At 36.9% G+C, this 16,851-nt stretch overlaps 1 long non-coding RNA gene across 2 annotated transcripts; it reads right to left on the bottom strand.

Moving 5' to 3' along the window:
* Positions 1-13,830: 13,830 nt before the first annotated feature.
* LOC141610680 (uncharacterized) lies at positions 13,831-15,913 on the bottom strand. 2 transcript variants are annotated; one of them, XR_012528395.1, is made up of 4 exons: positions 15,742-15,913; positions 15,429-15,469; positions 14,514-14,556; positions 13,831-14,050 (listed from the first exon to the last, which is right to left on the bottom strand). It is a non-coding gene; the product is annotated as an uncharacterized LOC141610680 (long non-coding RNA). The 2 variants fall into 2 exon arrangements; XR_012528385.1 differs by having other exon boundaries at positions 13,831-14,029; positions 15,742-15,894.
* Positions 15,914-16,851: the final 938 nt, after the last annotated feature.

The raw sequence follows: 16,851 nt of genomic DNA, 5'->3' as shown, positions 1-16,851 counted from the left end.
ATTGGGCAAACGATTTTGGAAATGGGTCGTATGAGTATTCAATTTTCTTGTAATCTCGTGTTTAAGAACTTTGGTCTTGTCGGAATTTACATTTGACAAGCGGTTCTAATTATTATCGAAACGAGACAAAACCGACTCGTAAAATCCCGACTTAAACCCGCTCCCTTCCTCCTTTCCTCTTCCTTTCCCGCGGCACCTCCTTCCCCTTTCTTTTTTTTTTCTGATTTTCTTACCAAACCCATCTTCCTTTATGTTCTAAATTATTCCAAAACCAAATACACCATTTTTATACAAAATCCCAAGCAAATTTCACCATAATTTCCTCATTTCTTGTCGGATTTTCACATAATTTATATTTCCGGAATCCTCTCTTCGAGATCTACCTCTTGGTATATTTTAATTTCAGTTTTCTTGAAGTTGTTTTAAGACGATTTTGGCATAATTTCGGTATTTGTACTTATTATTGTGTTTTTATGGTTTATTTAGATGAAGAATTGGAAGACGAGTTTGGGGACTCGTATATTGTCGAAGATAGTGGCTAGTTGCATATTAGGGTTTGGTATTCAAGGTGCTAATTGCTCATTTTCTAGCTTAAGGTAACATATTTCGAGTTACTCGACGAATAATCGTCACATTCTGTTTTGTTTTTGTATGTTTTTGTGATTTTTATTTAAGTAGCTAATTCCACATGATAATATGGTTGCATGCATGGCTAATTCATGTCTTTTGGTTAGTTTAAGTTAACATATTAGTATGGGAACGATTAATTATATTTCAGACGGTGTTATATGATACGTGCATTTTATATAGTCTTTTTAGCCTATTTTACGCACGTATTTCTATGCTTTTATCGTAGTTTTATGCTACGAAATGCCCCGAATATGCTACTTTGGTGTATTTTGTCTTATTTGCAGGAATAGACCGGAAAGTAGTGAAATCAAGTCATTTACCGTCCGTTTTGCATGCATTTGGAGAAAGAGTAGATTTGGAGCGGGAAATATTGCTGTCTTGGGATGCGTGAAGGCGTTTCGGGAGCTAAAAGGACAAGTCAAGTCAAATTGACGAGAGTGATGAGCTGCTGAGATCAAGTTTCACTTGATCGAGTGATTTATTACTCGATCGAGTGGTTTAGGAGTCAATAATCAGTCGATCGACCAGTTCCTTATATGCCCTTACTCGATCGAGCACTTTCCTTGGTCGATCGAAATGTTTTTAGTTGAGTTTGCTCGATCGAGTGATTTCTTTACTCGATCGAGTGGCTTCACTGACGGGTTGGGCTTTTAAGCTTTAATTCGTTAATTAGGTTTAATCCTACTCCTATTTTCTTATAAATAGGAGTTAGGGATGTCATTTGTAATCATCCAATAATCAAAGGATCACGTTGCTCTTCTCTTTTCTCTATACACTGTTACTTTGTTCTTCATTTCCGGATCCTTTAATCTAGTAATTCCTTCTTCCCTTTTTCTCTTTCTTTTTAATGTTTATTGTTATTATTTATTTTATTCTTGTTTCCCCCATCTCCATGTCTAGCTAAATCCCTCTGGTATGTTAGGATTAGGGAAGCCGTGGTAGCGATGCTTTAATTGTATTAAATAGATTAGCCCTGCGATAAGAATTGTATTAGGCAATTTAATCGTTATCCTATTTAATGAATGCATGCGAGAGACCATAAATTTAGTTAACCCCGACCTAGATCGAAAGATTGGAAGGGAAGGCTTGCTTAATTACAATAGGGTATTGCAGTGAGGGCAAAAGTTAAGTTGTTTACGCTCTAGGGCGGTTTAAGGACCGAAAGGTGACGACCATAGCTCTTCTTATCAATAGTCTAATCGCCTTAGTATTCTCGATAATATAAGATCTGATAGCTGCCACGGTGGACCGACTCCTAGCATACTCCCTTTCTCTTATTGTTAATTTCTCTCATCTTTTTCCCTCGCTTTAGTCTCTAGTTAGTTAAATCAATTCAAAACCCCCAATTGTGACATTTAGACGGATAGAATAGACAAATAGATAGTACACCGCCTCCCTGTAGAGATCGACCCTACTTGCCGCCGACTTCGTAGCGAATCTAGGTATTTTATTTTTGGTACGAAACGACAGTATCAAATTTTGGCGCCGTTGTTCTTGCAGAGGCAATCTATTTATTTATTTGTTTAATTTTATCTGTTTTTAGCCTCAGGGGATTTTTCCCTTGAGGCCGTTTTAATCTTTTGTTTAGTGCTGTTTTGATAGGCCTTACAGGTACTACCTAGATAGTTCTAGGTGAAAGACAGTCAAGGGGAAGGCTTGAGTACCTTTGACCCATCACCGATGTCCCATTATATGGAAAGTGGTGATGATCTCTGACGGAGATGTGGTTCTCGCCGAGCACAATGCAGCTGTAGTTGTGCCGCCACATCCACCCTATCAATGGCCGCCGCAACAAGATCCTCCTGATATACAAGAAGAAGAGATTGCGGAGCTGAAATCCTTTTTGCAGACACTTGCATCTCAATTGCAAAATCGTGACCGAGAGAGGCAAGATCATGATAGACGCACTTCTTCGCGACTTGAAAAGCTCGAAACCGACATTGCTCAGTTAGCAGCTGAGATACAAGAAGAAGAGGTTGCAGAACTGAGGTCTTTAATGGAGATACTTGCATCTCAAGTGCAGAATTATGATCGAGTGAGGCAAGAAAGTGATAGACGTGCGGATGCTCAAATCCTTGAGCTCGAGTCTGTAGTTGCTCAGTTAGCAGCTGAGATGCAAGAAGAAGAGGTATACCTTGTTGAGAGCGGTTTCTCCCCTGAGAAAACCGTGTTGCCCAATGATGAGGATGACTTCTATGACTCAGACGACGAGTTCCTTTCATATTTCACTGCCCCACGTGAAGATTTCAGCTCTATGCAGGAAGAATCACTCGATCGAGTGACTTATAATGGTCGATCGAGTGAATTTCCGAAAGACGATCCTCGATCGAGTAATATCCCTTCTCGATCGAGTGACATGCGGGAGGATAGTTCTCGATCGAGTGATGTTGTTACTCGATCGAGTGAGATGCGGGAGGAAGTTGGTCGATCGAGTGATTATTCGCTCGATCGATTGAAATGGCCATTGGGAGCTTTGGTTCGTCATTTTGGTTTGATTTGGATGACGAGTCCGACGATGATGAAGGTTACGGTAAACCTCCCTATTCACAGCCGAGTCGGATACACTTGAAGTCGCGATTTACGGGATGGATTCCACCGAGGAAGTTGATGAAGAAGCGATTGAGACGGAAATTGCTCCTAGCACGGAAGAGGTAATAAGCTCTTTTACCTATGATTCCGTCATTGAGAGCGACCGATCTGAGGTAGTAAACGATAATTTTATTATTGTTTGTTCTAATAGTATTTTGCCTCGTTTGACTCGCGCTGTTTCTTTTAAAGTTATACCTCCTCTCATACGGTCGATTAATTTAAAGAATTTTCACCGTCATTGTCATCTCAAAACTGTTAATCTGAATCGGGACCCCCATATATTGACAATTGCTCCCGCGCTCCTTTATTTTGTGGATACATTTAGGAGCGCTCATAGGAAATTTGTTAGACTTAAATGTTTACATATTTTTATTTCCTATTTCTGTATTCCACTTTGGTGCTACTTACTCTTTTGTGTAGCACATGCACAGCTTTTTGACAGGTTGCTGCGCGCTTTGAGCTGTTTTGATTGTGACTAATTTGAGTGGCTCGAAGAAAAAGAAGGTCGAGCTGGGACCTGACTGAAGCTAGCGCTACCCGGGAGGCAACCCGGCGATTTTTATTTTGCTTTTTATTTACTTTCAGTTGTAATAAATGGTTTTATACCATAAAACTATCTCAGTGTGCTAGTCTTGTTAGTTTGCGGGCTGTTTTCATTTGCATTTTGCAGGAATTCATCGAGCATCACTCGATCGAGTGGTTTTTTCTACTCGATCGAGCACTGTAGCTGAAGGATTCACTCGATCGAGTGATTAATCACTCGATCGACCCCCTGCAGAATGAGAAACCACTCGATCGACCCATATTCCTGTCGATCGAGCAGTTTTTGCATGCCCATTCACGTATTGACTTGGATTAGCTTCCTGAGACGGTTTTCCGGGCCTTTAGCAACCTCCCATTTCATGGTCGGTTTGGGGAGGTCCCCTTATTCGCGCAATCTTGTGAGTTTTCCGCATTTACTCTTTTTCTCCTTTAGTTTGCATTTCCTTTCCATGTTTTGGTACAATGAGGGCATTGTACGGTTTGGTTTGGGGAGGTTATGCATCCATATCTGTGTCTGCATATTGTTTTTATTGCATTTCAGTAATCACGTTTATTTTCCGTTTGCATTATTATTTATTTCATAAAAATTCATAAAAATTCCATAAAAATTGAAAAATTGTTAAAAATTCAAAAAAATTTCACGTTTACTTTAACATATAGGTTGAGTCGGAACGGTAGATTTCTATGATGAAATTGCACTATAATTGTCTTTTTGCTTAAGCCTTGCATTAAACTGTTATCTTTTAGCTTTGTCTTTTGCATAATCTACGAGTTAATGTTAAATTTAGCTGAACGAATAGACTTGACCTGAGAATTTTGGCAACCTACTTATAATTTCTAAGGAATTAGAGCCTTATAAACTGGTGTCATTTATGACCAGTTTCATGTAGGATTGTGAGTAGTTACTCCTTGCATAACATGTTCATCAATTTGCACATATATGAAATTCAATTGCTTTTTGCCGTCATACATTCGGGTTAGTGGTTGGTGTCACATGCAGGGAGGTGCTTACATTCCCTTTCTTTCATTTTTACCCATTTAACTCCACATTAGCCAAATTTGCCAGTTGACCCTTTAGCTACATCCAAATTTAGCCTGCCTTGTCAAGCTAGTCTAGATTGTTGTTTTGCGGTATATATTTCATTGTATCAAGTTTGGCTTGTATATATTGTTTTGGAGTTGGTAATTTATGAAGAAAAGGAGGAAAATAGAAAACAAAAGAAGTTGAAAAAAAAAAAAAGAATTCGAAAAAAAAAAGAAGAAACCGAAAGGAATGAGAAAGAAGAAAAATGGAAAAAAAAAAATAGAAAAAGAAAGAAGGAAAAAAAAGGAAGTTGTTAGTTGACGGTTTCTGCTCCTATGTTCTATTCTATATCATATGAGGAGTGTTTCTAGTTTGGTTTGGTGAGATTTTATGCCAAATGAAGGGCATGTGCTTAATCCCATAATTGCTTAAGAATCGGATGTTGATATATGGTCTTGTTTAGGTACTAGCTTGATCACCTATACCTCCACATTCCCATAATTGTTTTGCCTTTTCTTACCCATTGCCTCACTTTACCATATTTTTGTAAGCCCTCGGCTGTGACAGGACCTTGTTGGTTGGAATGTATGTACGGTAGCTAGAATTGTCTATCATATTGGTTACATGCATGTTTATGTGGGTCGTAGTCTAGGTGAGCGACTATTTTTCTTTCTCTCTTACATATATATGTTCACCCTTTGCTTCATGAGAGAAGAGTGACCCGTGAGAGTCCGATTTTAAAGGTCTTGCAAGGTCGACGGTTCAGCTTTATTTATAAACATCTTATAACTCGTTTGCATTTGACTGTCTTGCTATAAGTGTTAGTTTGCTTGCATTAAATTGGCTTAAGTGGGCATTTGTAGCTAGCTCTGAGTTATCTTTTTCCGTTCCTTTAGTTGCATTTTAGTTTACTCGGGGACGAGTAAAGGTTTGGTTTGGGGAGATTTGATACGTGCATTTTATATAGTCTTTTTAGCCTATTTTACGCACGTATTTCTATGCTTTTATCGTAGTTTTATGCTACGAAATGCCCCGAATATGCTACTTTGGTGTATTTTGTCTTATTTGCAGGAATAGACCGGAAAGTAGTGAAATCAAGTCATTTACCGTCCGTTTTGCATGCATTTGGAGAAAGAGTAGATTTGGAGCGGAAATATTGTTTGTCTTGGGATGCGTGAAGGCGTTTCGGGAGCTAAAAGGACAAGTCAAGTCAAATTGACGAGAGTGATGAGTCGAGATCAAGTTTCACTTGATCGAGTGATTTATTACTCGATCGAGTGGTTTAGGAGTCAATAATCAGTCGATCGACCAGTTCCTTATATGCCCTTACTCGATCGAGCACTTTCCTTGGTCGATCGAGCTGTTTTCTGGCTGAGTTTGCTCGATCGAGTGATTTCTTTACTCGATCGAGTGGCTTCACTGACGGGTTGGGCTTTTAAGCTTTAATTCGTTAATTAGGTTTAATCCTACTCCTATTTTCTTATAAATAGGAGTTAGGGATGTCATTTGTAATCATCCAATAATCAAAGGATCACGTTGCTCTTCTCTTTTCTCTATACACTGTTACTTTGTTCTTCATTTCCGGATCCTTTAATCTAGTAATTCCTTCTTCCCTTTTTCTCTTTCTTTTTAATGTTTATTGTTATTATTTATTTTATTCTTGTTTCCCCCATCTCCATGTCTAGCTAAATCCCTCTGGTATGTTAGGATTAGGGAAGCCGTGGTAGCGATGCTTTAATTGTATTAAATAGATTAGCCCTGCGATAAAAATTGTATTAGGCAATTTAACTGTTATCCGGTCGAATGAATGCATGCAGGAGACCATAAATTTAGTTAACCCCGACCTAGATCGAAAGATTGGAAGGGAAGGCTTGCTTAATTACAATAGGGTATTGCAGTGAGGGCAAAAGTTAAGCTGTTTACGCTCTAGGGCGGTTTAAGGACCGAAAGGTGACGACCATAGCTCTTCTTATCAATAGTCTAATCGCCTTAGTATTCTCGATAATATAAGATCTGATAGCTGCCACGGTGGACCGACTCCTAGCATACTCCCTTTCTCTTATTGTTAATTTCTCTCATCTTTTTCCCTCGCTTTAGTCTCTAGTTAGTTAAATCAATTCAAAACCCCCAATTGTGACATTTAGACGGATAGAATAGACAAATAGATAGTACACCGCCTCCCTGTGGAGATCGACCCTACTTGCCGCTGACTTCTGTTAGCAGTAATCTAGGTATTTTATTTTTGGTACGAAACGACAGTATCATTATACTGAACAAAAATGGAGAAATGGAGGTGTGGGGGTGGCGCCCGGCAGGCCCGTGCAGGCCCACGGCAGGCCCACGGCTGGCCCGGGTCAGCCCGTTGCTTGTTTCGCGGTTTTTCATGCTTTGTTCATCATTTTAGGTTCATTAATGTTATAGTTAGAATAAGAATCATATGGTTAAACCTTTGAAATGAATAATGTTAGTAGTAAAGATAATGAGGTTGGTAGAATTATGCTCATATTGATAGTTGCACATGTTAGGGTAGATTATAAAATGAAATTGTAATGATTAGGCTCAAAATGAATTTTATAGCGATAATTGTAATGTTTTGATGATTGTGCCGAAAACTGAGCCTTAGTCCCTTTGACTGATTCGATGTCAGTTAATTGAGTGATTGGTCGGTCACCGCAATTTAACCCGTACTGTCGCAGGGTCAGGGGTTGCGGTAAAAATTCGGTTGGATGAAATTTTATATGAATTGGATAATCGGCCTTTTTCTTGTTTTAGGCCATTTATCAAATTTTTAGTTCACATGTATAGTTGGTTGAATTTAATAGTTTCTTATATTGTAGAAACGGCCCTAGATTCCCTAAAGCCTTTAATATTGTTAATATTGCTAGAAATGGTATTGGTATTAAATACTTTCTTGCAGGTTGTTGTGTTTGTCATAGATAGGTCTTTATAGTCTCTGACGAGTATATGTTCACTGCTTAATAGCCTTTGTGTTCCTGACTTGGTGGGTTTATATCCAAGTTGGGGCATGACCTCGTTACTTATTTTTATAGTAAGTGGTCAGCTTAAGTACTAGCCAACCCTTTGGTGGACTCCTTAGGGTACTCACTTTGTTTTAGAAAAACTGTGGGTCTTGGGTGCGGTGGTGTGTATCCGCATGTCTAGGTCTGCGCAGATTTTAGGCTAGGGTTGTGTTGTGTCTTGGCCATGTTTTGATAGAACCTCTGAGCCAAGATACCGGTTCGATTACCTTCCCTACCTCGTGGTATAGACTCGAGTTCTGAGTGACTATTGACCTTACTAAGAACTTATGCCTGTCTTTGATATATTGCCCTTTCTTGTATGGTGACTTTATGAATTGTAATAGGTGAGATGTAAGCCGGTTACAGTTGATAAAGTTTGGATTACTACTTGTTATATGTTTCACATGATAGTTTAAATTGGTCAGTTTAGTATTCATATGTTAGAATGCTTGAAAATTTGATTAATTATCATGTTGTTTACATGTTACACTACATGTTACATTAAAAATGACATTTCGTGGCTGGGAGGACTCGAAGTTACTCCCCACTGAATTGTGGCTTTCGTGTTTGTATAAAATGCGATTGACAGGTACTTGATGCGTAGTTGGGGTTCACGGACGAGCTAGTGAGTAAGAGAACCTTGGACCTAGTTTGGCTATTTTTGTAGTAAACCTTTTAACTTTTGGTTTTGTATATATTTTGAAGGGACATATGTCTCCCTCTTTTTCTTTGGGTTGTATCATTATATTTTCTTATCGTTAGCTATGGCATGTAAATTAGTTCGTTAGCATTGCAGGTTTTGGCACCCTCCTCTTGGGAATGTTGGAAATGTTTGTGAATGGTTTAGGAAAGTTTTAAAAATTACAGGTTTTGTCTAGTTGAACCAATTACAAACATATCTTGTCAGTTTTTCTGTAGATTCTACGTGTTTATTTATCGCTAAATTTAAGGGTGTCACAAGCCAACTCCTCTTCATCAAACTTTGCAAAGTATATGTCGCCGTCACAATACAACGTTAAAGCATGATTATGAAACCCGGATCTCATGACAAGCTTCCACTTATTCTCTTGTATTTCAACAACTTTCATTGAAAATTTGCATTTGCACCACGCGGTAACCGTGTTAGCCCTCATTAAAGAATCGGCATCCTTATTTACGGGACCTCTTCCACCCCTCCGACAAACAAAATAATCTTGTCTCAAATTCGTGTTACGACCAACTCTCTTGTTGCTTGCTCTTTTTATACCAAACCCGAGTCTATGTCCGATCTCAAATGCCCAATTAAACGCTTCCATACTTGATGCAAATAATCTGGTAGTCGTAAAATGATCTGAGTAATCAATACCGTCTCCATCGTTATTCACTTGCGCACGCATTTCGATAAATTAGTTAATAATAATTAATTATTTTATACGAAACGAGTCGGAAAAAATAAAAACTAAAAAAAATAATAATACAAAGGTAATTAATTATTTTGATTGTTTTATACAAAACGAGTCGGAAAAAATAAAATAAAAATAAAAATATAATACAAAGACGGTAATTAATTTTTTTGTACAAAACGAGTCGGAAAAAATTAAAAAAAAAATATATAAGACGGAAACAAACAAAAAAACACGAAATGGGCCTGGACGAAGAGAATTTTCGTCCAACACCAGGCCTGGACGATAAATTCCTTCGTCCAGTATGGGCCTTGGACGAAGGAATTTTTCGTCCAGGCCTGGTGTTGGACGAAAAATTCTTTCGCCCAAGGCCCATATTGGACAAAGGAATTTTTCGTCCAGGCCAGGTGTTGGACGGAAATTCTCTTCGTCCAGGCCCCTTTCGATATATTTTTTTTTTTTCAATTGCATTTTCAACTAATTCCGTCAAGAAATCTATCATAATTCCGTCTACAATCAAGGCATCTATCCTAATTCGGGAATCAATCGATAATAAAACATAAATTTTAGACAAAACTAAATCGTAAACTCACCTCGTTACTAGCTTCATTGTTCAAATCGTTGTTAAAATCGTTCTCGTTCATGTTGTTAATTACAAATCCCGCTTTTTTTTTTTTGAAAAACCGTCTTTTTTTTTGTTTGAAATATTTTAGTGAAACGGTAATTGACTTGTGTTTTAGTGAGACAGAAATTGACTTGTGTTTTAGTGAGACAGAAATTGCATTTTAGTGAGACGGATATGGAGTTATGTTATGGAGGGCAAACTTGGAAATTTACATTAATTGTCGACGATAATTAGTAAATTATCGACGATATATAGCAGGACCCATGGATAATGAGCCATATGGCCCATATGGTTGTAAGTCATCGGACTTTAAATCAGGTTCGAGCTTGAGCTTAGTCAAACCCCTATATCGGTCCAAAACATTTTGGAGGGAAAATTTTCATATTTGAGTAGGTATATTTTGGAGGGAAAATTTCTTAAAACCTTATTCTCTTAAAATAGATAGGGATTATGTGTAAAAATGTTTTTTTAATAAATTTATTAAGAACATTTTCATAAGTTTTTGTGAATTGTTGTGTAAGAACTAAGAAGTATAAAATTGTTTCCTATATATCGGTGCAAAACATTCATAAATAAATGTATTCTCGATTAAAAATTGGTCCAAATTAACAAGTTAGTAAAAATCTAAGAGGCGATGGGAAAATTGGTAAGAAAGTTCTTATTTGGACAAATTGATAAAAATAAAATAAAAAAATGAGTAGTTGGGCAGAGTGGTTAAGTGAATTTTCTCCTCATTAGTTAATACTCCCTCATATTCTATATTTTCTTCTCCTTTCATTTTTACCTAACTGTAACAAAGTGAATTTGGACCACACAAAGCACACTACCCAACATGTCATTGAATTTGGACCATACAAATCATCCCAAAAAAGGAAATAGGAAAGAAAACCCGAATAACCGAATAAGGAAATAAGGAAGAAAATATAAAATAGGAGGGAGTACTTTATACTAAAAATTAAGTTTTCTTGAAAAATTTCCCTCCAAATACTCAACTTATAAAATGAAACTATAATTATTGTTAATAAATACTTATTATATATCGGTTCATGAGAAGAAAAAAACTACTACGGAGTGCTATCTTTGTGACAAAAAAAAAGCTTTCCAATAAATAATATGAGAAAACATTATTAAATGATATCATTTCTCTATAATATAAAAAAAATCACTAAAATTCACATCTCATAACATTAATCAACCCTCATGATTAGTTTTTCTGTAGATAATAATAATAATAATAATAATAATAATAATAATAATAATAATAATATACTCCATTACTAAACCAACAAAAAGTAATAGATATACGCACATACACCAACTTTCCTTTTTTTTTCTCTAATTAAACTAGTCAACGGGGAAAATTGTTGTGAGATAATTAAATAATAATTAATATAAAATTAAATTAGGAAATACTTGGTAATCAAGTAAGAGCGTAGTAAAATAAATCCCTATATATAGGTCATGTGATATCTTCCTCCAAATTATTATCATTATTACCATAATAACAACTAAATACAACAAAAAAATACATACAACAAAAAAGCTAATTAGTATGAAGATGAAGGTCACCATAGTGTACCCATCTCCTGACAATCCTCATAAGAAACGAAGCTTCACTCGTATCATCACCTTGCCTAAATCGATGTCGTCAGTCGGATGCTTCGCTAAGTTAGCCGCCGGGAAAGTGGTCCAGGAGAAGAAGATCAGCAAGAATGTCACCAACGTGCATTGCAAGAACAAGACCATCAAAACCCTAAAGGCATGCAAGAACTCGATCAACGACGACAATAATCCCAAGTTTGATCGAACTAAGAAGACCGTACCTTTGGAGCCAAGTTTGGTAGAACTTATTAAATCACGTCGTGATTACTCTTTCTTGTCGGATGCTAATTGATCCGTTTTTTGTACTGTCCGATTAATTCAGATATTAATTTGAAGTGTTTGTGTAGCAATGTTGTAGAATGATTTTTATTCATTATACGATTAATCTGATTTTGCAAGGTATCGATTGAATTGTTGCAGTAGATATATTATAATTTCTGTTTAATTTTAGTATGGTAATGAACTAATGATTCGTCATACTTTTGCCCTAATTTCTTATTTTGCCCTAATTTCTTATTTGCTCGTTTAATACCCTTAAACGATAGTACTCATGCCACAAGTGTATCAACAAAATGGCCATTTCTTGTCTGAAAAGAACGTGTAAAAAGGTACAGAGTTGGTACACAATTGTCGCTTGTCGGTTGCCCTAATCGCCATATGTAAGCCTGAACCGTTCTTGGAAATAGTCTCCAGCACGTATAGTCAGTCTGACACCAATAACCAGTACAGATCTAGCTAGTAGATATTGGTCAAACATTACTTCTTCTGAACCTTTGTAAATTTTACTCCGCAACACTTTGGAAATATATTTACTCGGTAATCTGGCCTCTGGCCATACTCTAGGGAAAAATATGACACTGAGAGACACGGGAGCACACAAACTCAGTTTTCTAGAAGAGATTGTCTGATAGTTTTCAGAAAACTTACCTTACAAAACCCAAAATTCTTAGATTCAGATCTTAAGGATAACAATTTAACCGATCAACGTAAATTTACAAAGTGACTTACTACCATATTTCAGTTCTGCAATAACAATCAACTGACAGAATGTTCACCAAACGTGCAATTTTATTTTCATTTTTGAAACTCACCCCTCAATATGATGAACATTCTCCCAAACAAGAGGGTGGCAATCTTTTTCCCGGCAAACCTAAAGAAACAAGGTAAAAGTAGTGAGTATGATTCTCATACTATAAAATACTCCGTACTAGTATCATAACTTATAAATAGGCCATTATATGCCAATTTCAATCACAACATCCAATCTTATTCACTCACTACAATACTAAAATGGTTCTCACAAATACTCAAAAAATCAGAGGTTATCAAGGCAGAATCGATCAAATTGTTCAAAATTTACCAGTTCTAGTTTCTCGACTTGAATTAGTGGTTCCCAGTACAAGACTTGAAGATTTATGGGAATTACAATTATATTCACAAAACTGATGGTACATGGTATATATAGTTTACAAGATGTGCAGAATAAGGTAAGAACTATAATTACAAAAGATTTGTTATGCTATATTTACAATATATAAATATTTACTTGAATATTTCCTAATTAGAGGAAATATGGTTAATACGCCCCCGCAAGATGGACGTCCGAGGAGTAAGGCCAATCTTGGAGCGAAGTTCAAGGTATTGGGGTTTGTGAAGCGGTTTGGTGAGAATATCTGCCAATTGATCTTTGCTTGCAACGTGTTGAATGCGAACTTGACCATGAAGCAGCTGCTGTTTAACGAAGTGAAAGGAGAGAGCCATGTGCTTCATCCGGGAGTGAAAGACCGGGTTTTTGGCATAGAGGGTAGCAGATATGTTGTCACAAAAGATTGCTGGAGGGTTGGTGACGGAGATATGTAGCTCGCTGAGAAGGTTACGGAGCCAAAGCGTCTCGGTTGTGACAGATGCAACGGCGCGAAATTCAGCTTCAGTAGTGGAGAGTGCAAGGCCTCATTGCTTCTTGCACTACAAGAAAATAGAATTCGGGCGACTATATAAGGCGACTGAAAACAGTCGCTAAAAACAAATTGGCGATTAAAAATAGTCGCTCAAGGCCAGTCGCAGACTTTGGTCGCCTATTTCGTTTCGGGTGACTGAATTTAGTCGCCAACTTTGGCGACTGATGTATTAGTCGCCAAATAGTATATATGGCGACTAACAGTAGTCGCCAATTTGGCGACTGAAAATCAGAGTAGTCGTCAGATTGGCGACTGAAATCTGTCTCCAAAAAGTAATTTCAGTCGCCAGTTTTATCATCTCTCAGTCGCCAAAAGGTAATTAAATAGTGTAGTGTAACTTTACAGCACGTTGATATTTGTGCTGAGAAAGTGAGAATTCCTCCAACAACAATAAAACCTTTATTAAAAGGTACTTCACATTTACCAATAATAACCAAAACATTTAACAACCTTCAAATTCAAATAATCAACTTTTTTAATACACGCATTGTAAGATGTAATGTCAATACATAATCCAATTCAACCATGAAATGAAAAATAAATGTGTGAAAAAATACAAAAAAATAATAGCTTAATTTCTAAATTGTACTACATCCAAATGACTTCAAGTGCAGGCATAATTGTTGATATATCTTCTTGCATGATGAAGCCCACATCTTGTTACCTTGCAAACTAAACTGCAGTAAGAAGTAAAACAGAAAAATAATTAACTTTTTGCAAAGAAAAGTTGCCCAAATCATCAAAACAATTATTTCTAGATAAAGAGTGATTCCTTAAAGTTGCCAAACAATAAGACGGTCACCCAGGCTACGACTTATCAGTTAAGACCAAAAAACAGCGGACAACTTCAGAAAGGCAGTAATTTACTGCCAGACGTAAACTTTCTTGTTCAGTACTATATTGATATATAATTCAAACATGTTTGGCGAAAAGCAATAGAGTGAAAGGATAGAGAAGTTATACAGGTGGGAAGCGATGTCAAGGCAAACTAAAGCGAAGCAAAAGGAGGCCGAAAGCATAACACAGCAAGACCAGTAAACATAGACACATAGTATACCAAAGCAATTTGATTACTCCGTATTTCACAAGAAATGTTGCAAAAAATAAAATCAATACATAAAAGTAGAAGTTTTAGTATACCTGGTTGAGCTGATTGTGTGGCTAAACCAAGAGGACTTTCCTTCTGCAATAACATACATATAATCAAATTTCCAGTTTAATAAAAAATACTTCCTCTGTTACTTTACGATATTTAAAATCCACCTACATATTTTTAAAAACGTATATAACTCAATGGAGCAGAACAAACGAGTATATACTCATGTCCAAAATATGGCTAGAAATTAAACAAATAAATTCAAATGAAGTAAAGAAGGAGAAAAGGAGGGACCTTGGTAGTTTACCTGAGTGACGACTTTGTCTAGTATTTTAGCTTTTCGCTAAATTAATGCAAGTAAAGCTAAAAATCTAAATGCTAAATGCTATTAATCCACATATTCCGACTGTACCCTAAATGCTAAGAAGGAGAAAAGGAGGGACATTTAATATTTTTTTCAGCCATCAATTCTAATGACTGTACGCTAAATACTATTAATCCACATATTCTACAGTCCTTAACTATGGAAAAACCACACCTAAACAACATATTGCACAAGCGAAAACCTAAAATACTAGCTTAATCTCGTCCATTTGTACCAAATAGCATCAAACTACCTAACTTACAACAACAACATCGTCAGAACCAGCTATCAAACAGTATTCATAGTACAATACAACACATATGCAGAAATTATACTCCAGAAAAACTAGTGATTTAATGCAAATCACAAATGCAAAGATATCAGCAAATCACACACCATTTCAGGTACATAGTCCATCAATCTTCTTAAGAAAGTACAAACATAGTCAGAGACGTAACTTATCGACTGCAGTTAAGTACTGTTCAAAGCCTGAAATAGCAAAATATTACAGATGAAAGAACCAAAATGCTTTAATAAGGCGCACATGACAAGAATGCAGTAGCCTTTTTCTTAAATTAAAAAGATAGGAACTTGCCTCTTTAACAATTTCTGCGAGTTCAGGCATCGTAAATTAACCTGCATCACCCACAATGGTTACGAAAGAACGGTTAATTTTCTAGAATAGTGTGTTTTGTAACTCTTCAAATATTTATCAAAATCCCCAATTTATATAAACCCTAATCCCCCATTTATACAAACCCTAATTAAATAACAATTAAAAACCTAATAACCATCACAAATGTTTATGTAAACATATAACAACATCATATCAATAATTACAATCACAAATTATACAAATAAAACAAAAATTAAGCAAAAAAAATTGAAATTGAAAATAATAAACATACCTTCAAAAATTAGAACAAAGTAAGGAAAAGAAGAGAAGGGTGAGAAGATGGAGATGTTGATGTTGGTGTATGTAGTGGAGGTCCGGGGCCGGAAGTGGGTGTTGATATTGGTGTCGTCATCGTCGGTTTCTTCCTCTTGTTTTTTTTTTTTTTTTTTTTGTGATTTGGTAAAATAAGTAAGTGGAAGGCTGTTTACCGTGTTTTGTATATGTCTGATTTTCGGTCGCTCGACTGATCTTTTAGTCGCCAATCTTAATTATTGTATCGATTTGTGTGGTCGCCAATTTGGCGACTGATATCAGTCGCCCGTTGATTATTTTAGTCGCCAATTTGGTGATTGGTCTGTACAGTCTCTAAATTCAGTCGCCCGTTTTGCTATTTCTTGTAGTGTTGGAAGACCAGGAGATAGGATTTCGTCCGAGATAGATTATATAGCCGGTGGTGGAAACATAGGTGTCTTTGTCACCTGCATGGTCTGCGTCACAAAATGCATGAAGGCGAGAAGGGGAAGTTTTATATAACTGGAGGCCAATGGTTTGAGTCCCTTGTAAATAACGCAGAAGACGTTTCAGGGCAGTCCAGTGAGTGACAGTGGGGTGATGCACGAATTGAGCGAGACGGTTAATAGCAAAGGCAATGTCGTGTCTAGTGAGAGATAGGTATTGTAGGCTACCAACAATGGCGCGATAATCAGAGTGGTCTTGGATGGGAAGATGGTCTTCACGAGTTAAGGTGGGTGATGTAGCCATGGGAGTGGTATTAGGCTTAGCACACTACAAAAAGAATTAAAACAGGCGACTGATTTTGGCGACTGAAATCAGTCGCCAAAATCAATTTGGCGATCAAATCGATCGCCAAACGTCGATCATGGACCTTAGTCGCCTTTTCTAACTTTGGCGACTAAAGTCGGTCGCCAAATTTGGCGACTGGAAAATCAGTCGCCAAATGACTAAAATGGCGACAGATATGGTAGTCGCCAATTTGGCGACTGATTTGAGGTAGTCGCCAAATTGGCGACTGAAGTTCAGTCGCCAAATTTGGCATTAGTCGCCAAATTTGGGTGACGAGCTTGATTTAGGTTTGAGAAATTTAGCGGCCCGAATTTGATCG

The sequence above is a fragment of the Silene latifolia genome, chromosome 1, assembly GCF_048544455.1.
Source record: "Silene latifolia isolate original U9 population chromosome 1, ASM4854445v1, whole genome shotgun sequence".
NCBI classification, from domain to species: domain Eukaryota; kingdom Viridiplantae; phylum Streptophyta; class Magnoliopsida; order Caryophyllales; family Caryophyllaceae; genus Silene; species Silene latifolia.
Note: the sequence above shows the minus strand (reverse complement) of the source record. Positions and strands in the feature narration are given on the sequence as shown.